Here is a 6,774-nt window from a genome sequence, read left to right as displayed (position 1 = left end):
CGGCAAGTTTTCCCTCAGAAAGAAACCAAGGTTTATCGAACCAGGAGGAGCCAAGAAGCACGTTGAAGGTTGATGGCGGCGGGATGTAGTGCGGCGCAACACCAGAGATTCCGGCGCCAACGTGGAACCTGCACAACACAACCAAAGTACTTTGCCCCAACGAAACAGTGAGGTTGTCAATCTCACCGGCTTGCTGTAACAAAGGATTAGATGTATAGTGTGGATGATGATTTTTGCAGAGAACAGTAATAGCAGCAGATTTGTATTTCAGATGTAAAAGAATGGACCGGGGTCCACAGTTCACTAGAGGTGTCTCTCCCATAAGATAAATAGCATGTTGGGTGAACAAATTACAGTCGGGCAATTGACAAATAGAGAGGGCATAACAATGCACATACATGATATGATGAATATTGTGAGATTTAATTGGGCATTACGACAAAGTACATAGACCGCTATCCAGCATGCATCTATGCCTAAAAAGTCCACCTTCGGGTTATCATCCGAACCCCTTCCGGTATTAAGTTGCAAACAACAGACAATTGCATTAAGTATGGTGCGTAATGTAATCAATAACTACATCCTCGGACATAGCATCAATGTTTTATCCCTAGTGGCAACAAGACATCCACAACCTTAGAACTTTCTGTCACTCGTCCCAGATTTAATGGAGGCATGAACCCACTATCGAGCATAAATACTCCCTCTTGGAGTTAAGAGTAAAAACTTGGCCGAGCCTCTACTAATAACGGAGAGCATGCAAGATCATAAATAACACATAGGTAATAGATTGATAATCAACATAACATAGTATTCTCTATCCATCGGATCCCGACAAACACAACATATAGAATTACAGATAGATGATCTTGATCATGTTAGGTAGCTCACAAGATCCGACAATGAAGAACATGAGGAGAAGACGACCATCTAGCTACTGCTATGGACCCATAGTCCAGGGGTGAACTACTCACTCATCACTCCGGAGGCGACCATGGCGGTGAAGAGTCCTCCGGGAGATGATTCCCCTCTCCGGCGAGGGTGCCGGAGGTGATCTCCAGAATCCCCCGAGATGGGATTGGCGGCGGCGGCGTCTCGGTAAGGTTTTCCGTATCGTGGCTCTCGGTACTGGGGGTTTCGCGACGAAGGCTTTAAGTAGGCGGAAGGGCAACGCGGGGGGCCACACGAGGGCCCCACACGCCAGGGCCGCGCGGCCAGGGTCCAGGCCGCGCCGCCCTATTGTGTCGGCGCCTCGTGGCCCCACTTCCTTTCCCACTCGGTCTTCTGGAAGCTTCGTGCAAAAATAGGACCCTGGGCGTTGATTTCGTCCAATTCCGAGAATATTTCCTTTGTAGGATTTCTGAAACCAAAAACAGCAGAAAACAACAACTGGCTCTTCGGAATCTCGTTAATAGGTTAGTGCCGGAAAATGCATAAATACGACATATAATGTGTATAAAACATGTAGATATCATCAATAATGTGGAATGGAACATAAGAAATTATCGATACGTCGGAGACGTATCAGCATCCCCAAGCTTAGTTCCTGCTCGTCCCGAGCGAGTAAACGATAACAAAGATAATTTCTGGAGTGACATGCCATCATAACCTTGATCATACTATTGTAAGCATATGTAATGAATGCAGCGATCAAAACAATGGTAATGACATGAGTAAACAACTGAATCATAAAGCAAAGACTTTTCATGAATTGCACTTCAAGACAAGCATCAATAAGTCTTGCATAAGAGTTAACTCATAAAGCAATAAATCAAAGTAAAGGTATTGAAGCAACACAAAGGAAGATTAAGTTTCAGCGGTTGCTTTCAACTTATAACATGTATATCTCATGGATATTGTCAACATAGAGTAATATAACAAGTGCAATATGCAAGTATGTAGGAATCAATGCACGAGTTCACACAAGTGTTTGCTTCTTGAGGTGGAGAGAAATAGGTGAACTAACTCAACATAAAAGTAAAAGAAAGGTCCTTCAAAGAGGAAAGCATCGATTGCTATATTTGTGCTAGAGCTTTTGTTTTGAAAACAAGAAACAATTCTGTCAACGGTAGTAATAAAGCATATGTATCATGTAAATTATATCTTACAAGTTGCAAGCCTCATACATAGTATACTAATAGTGCCCGCACCTTGTCCTAATTAGCTTGGACTACCGGGATCATCGCAATACACATGTTTTAACCAAATGTCACAAAGGGGTACCTCCATGCCGCCTGTACAAAGGTCTAAGGAGAAAGCTCGCATTTTGGATTTCTCGCTTTTGATTATTCTCAACTTAGACATCCATACCGGGACAACATGGACAACAGATAATGGACTCCTCTTTAATGCATAAGCATGTAGCAACAATTAGTGTTCTCATATGAGATTGAGGATATATGTCCAAAACTGAAACTTCCACCATGATTCATGGCTTTAGTTAGCGGCCCAATGTTCTTCTCTAACAATATGCATGCTCTAACTATTAAAGTGGTAGATCTCCCTTACTTCAGACAAGACGGACATGCATAGCAACTCACATGATATTCAACAAAGAGTAGATGATGGCGTCCCCAGGAACATGGTTATCGCACAACAAGCAACTTGATAAGAGATAAAGTGCATAAGTACATATTCAATACCACAATAATTTTTAAGCTATTTGTCCCATGAGCTATATATTGTAAAGGTAAAGAATGGAAATTTTAAAGGTAGCACTCAAGCAATTTACTTTGGAATGGCGGAGAAATACCATGTAGTAGGTAGGTATGGTGGACACAAATGGCATAGTGGTTGGCTCAAGGATTTTGGATGCATGAGAAGTATTCCCTCTCGATACAAGGTTTAGGCTAGCAAGGTTATTTGAAACAAACACAAGGATGAACCGGTGCAGCAAAACTCACATAAAAGACATATTGTAAACATTATAAGACTCTACACCGTCTTCCTTGTTGTTCAAAACTCAATGCTAGAAATTATCTAGACTTTAGAGAGACCAAATATGCAAACCAAATTTTAGCAAGCTCTAGGTGTTTCTTCATTAATGGGTGCAAAATATATGATGCAAGAGCTTAAACATGAGCACAACGATTGCCAAGTATCAAATTATTCAAGACATTTTAGAATTACTACATGTAGCATTTCCCGATTCCAACCATATAACAATTTAACGAAGAAGATTCAACCTTCGCCATGAATATTATGAGTAAAGCCTAAGGACATATTTGTCCATATGCAACAGCGGAGCGTGTCTCTCTCCCACACAATGAATGCTAGGATCCATTTTATTCAAACAAAACAAAAACAAAAACAAACCGACGCTCCAAGCAAAGCACATAAGATGTGATGGAATAAAAATATAGTTTCGGGGGAGGAACCCGATAATGTTGTCGATGAAGAAGGGCATGCCTTGGGCATCCCCAAGCTTAGACGCTTGAGTCTTCTTAAAATATGCAGGGGTGAACCACCGGGGCATCCCCAAGCTTAGAGCTTTCACTCTCCTTGATCATATTGCATCATTTCCCTCTCTTGATCCTTGAAAACTTCCTCCACACCAAACTCGAAACAACTCATTAGAGGGTTAGTGCATAATAAAAATTCACATGTTCAGAGGTGACACAATCATTCTTAACACTTCTGGACATTGCATAAAGCTACTGGACATTAATGGAACAAATAAATTCATCCATCATAGCAAAAGAGGCAATGCGAAATAAAAGGCAGAATCTGTCAAAACAGAATAGTTCGTAAAGATGGATTTTATTGAGGCACCAGACTTGCTCAAATGAAAATGCTCAAATTGAATGAAAGTTGCGTACATATCTGAGGATCACGCACGTAAATTGGCATATTTTTCTGAGCTACCTACCGAGAGGCAGGTCGAAATTCGTGACAGCAAAGAAATGCTATTACTGCGCAGACAATCCAAATCTAGTATGAACCTTACTATCAAAGACTTTACTTGGCACAACAATGCACAAAACTAAGATAAGGAGAGGTTGCTACAGTAGTAAACAACTTCCAAGACTCAAATATAAAATAAAAATACTGTAGTAAAAACATGGGTTGTCTCCCATAAGCGCTTTTCTTTAACGCCTTTCAGCTAGGCGCAGAAAGTGTATATCAAGTATTATCAAGAGACGAAGCATCAACATCATAAGTTGTTCTAAAAATAGAATCATAAGGTGACTTCATTCTCTTTCTAGGGAAGTGTTCCATACCTTTCTTGAGAGGAAATTGATATTTAATATTACCTTCCTTCATATCAATGGTGGCTCCAACAGTTCGAAGAAAAGGTCTTCCCAATATAATGGGACAAGATGCATTGCATTCAATATCCAAGACAACAAAATCAACGGGGACAAGGTTATTGTTAACGGTAATGCGAACATTATCAACTCTCCCCAAAGGTTTCTTTATAGCATTATCAACAAGATTAACATCCAAATAACAATTTTTCAATGGTGGCAAGTCAAGCATATTATAGATTTTCTTAGGCATAACGGAAGTACTTGCACCAAGATCACATAAAGCATTACAATCAAAGTTATTGACCTTCATATTAATGATGGGCTCCCAACCATCCTCTAACTTTCTAGGAATAGAAGTTTCAAGTTTTAGTTTCTCTTCTCTAGCTTTTATGAGAGCATTTGTAATATGTTTTGTGAAAGCCAAGTTTATAGCACTAGCATTGGGACTCTTAGCAAGTTTTTGTAAGAACTTTATAACTTCAGAGATGTGGCAATCATCAAAATCCAAACCAATACAATCTAAAGCAATGGGATCATCATCCCCAATGTTGAAAAAAATTTCAGCAGTTTTATCACAGGCAGTTTCAGCAGTTTTAGCAGTTTCAGGCAATTTTGCGGGCTTTGCATTAGAAGTGGAAACATTGCCAATACCAATTATTTTACCATTGATAGTAGGAAGTGCAGCAACATGTGAATCATTAACATTACTAGTGGTGGTAATAGTCCAAACTTTAGCTACATTATTCTCTTTAGCAAGTTTTTCATTTTCTTCTCTTTACCACCTAGCATGCAATTCGGCCATCAATCTTATATTCTCATTAATTCTAACTTGGATGGCATTTGCTGTAGTAACAATTTTATTTTCAATATCCTTATTAGGCATAACTTTCGATTTCAAAAGATCAACATCAGAGGCAAGACTATCAACCTTAGAAGCGAGAATATCAATTTTATTGAGCTTTTCCTCAACAGATTTGTTAAAAGCAGTTTGTGTACTAATAAATTATTTAAGCATAGCTTCAAGTCCAGGGGGTGTGTTTCTATTATTGTTGTAAGAATTCCCATAAGAATTACCATAACCGTTACCATTATTATAAGGATATGGCCTATAGTTATTACTAGAATTGTTCCGATAAGCATTGTTGTTGAAATTATTATTTTTAATGAAGTTTACATCAACATGTTCTTCTTGGGCAACCAATGAAGCTAACGGAACATTATTAGGATCAACATTAGTCCTATCATTCACAAGCATAGACATAATAGCATCAATCTTATCACTCAAGGAAGAGGTTTCTTCGACGAATTTACCTTCTTACCTTGTGGAGCTCTTTCCGTGTGCCATTCAGAGTAATTAATCATCATATTATCAAGGAGCTTTGTTGATTCACCAAGAGTGATGGACATAAAGGTACCTCCAGCAGCTGAATCCAATAGGTTCCGCGAAGAAAAGTGCAGTCCTACATAAAAGGTTTGGATGATCATCCAAGTAGTCAGTCCATGGGTTGGGCAATTTTTAACCAAAGATTTCATTCTTTCCCAAGCTTGAGCAACATGTTCATTATCCAATTGTTTAAAATTCATTATGCTACTCCTCAAAGATATAATTTTAGCAGGGGGATAATATCTACCAATAAAAGCATCCTTGCATTTAGTCCATGAATCAATACTATTCTTAGGCAGAGATAGCAACCAATCTTTAGCTCTTGCTCTTAATGAGAAAGGAAACAATTTTAATTTTATAATGTCACCATCTACATCTTTATACTTTTTCATTCCACACAATTCAACAAAATTATTGAGATGGGCAGCAGCATCATTAGAACTAACACCAGAAAATTGCTCTCGCATAACAAGATTCAGTAAAGCAGGTTTAATTTCAAAGAATTCTGCTGTAGTAGCAGGTGGAGCAATAGGTGTGCATAAGAAATCATTATTATTTGTGGTTGTGAAGTCACACAACTTAGTATTTTCAGGAGTGGCCATTTTAGCAGTAGTAAATAAAGCAAACTAAATAAAGTAAATGCAAGTAACTAATTTTTTTGTGTTTTTGATATAGAGTGCAAGACAGTAAATAAAGTAAAACTAGCAACTAATTTTTTTGTGTTTTGATATAATGCAGCAAACAAGAAAGTAAATAAAATAAAGCAAGACAAAAACAAAGTAAAGAGATTGAATTGTGGAGACTCCCCTTGCAGCGTGTCTTGATCTCCCCGGCAACGGCGCCAGAAAATATGCTTGATACGCGTACAGCACGCGTCCGTTGGGAACCCCAAGAGGAAGGTGTGATGCGCACAGCGGCAAGTTTTCCCTCAGAAAGAAACCAAGGTTTATCGAACCAGGAGGAGCCAAGAAGCACGTTGAAGGTTGATGGCGGCGGGATGTAGTGCGGCGCAACACCAGAGATTCCGGCACCAACGTGGAACCTGCACAACACAACCAAAGTACTTTGCCCCAACGAAATAGTGAGGTTGTCAATCTCACCGGCTTGCTGTAACAAAGGATTAGATGTATAGTGTGGATG

The sequence above is a fragment of the Lolium rigidum genome, chromosome 5 (genome assembly GCF_022539505.1).
Source record: "Lolium rigidum isolate FL_2022 chromosome 5, APGP_CSIRO_Lrig_0.1, whole genome shotgun sequence".
NCBI lineage: Eukaryota > Viridiplantae > Streptophyta > Magnoliopsida > Poales > Poaceae > Lolium > Lolium rigidum.
Note: the sequence above shows the minus strand (reverse complement) of the source record.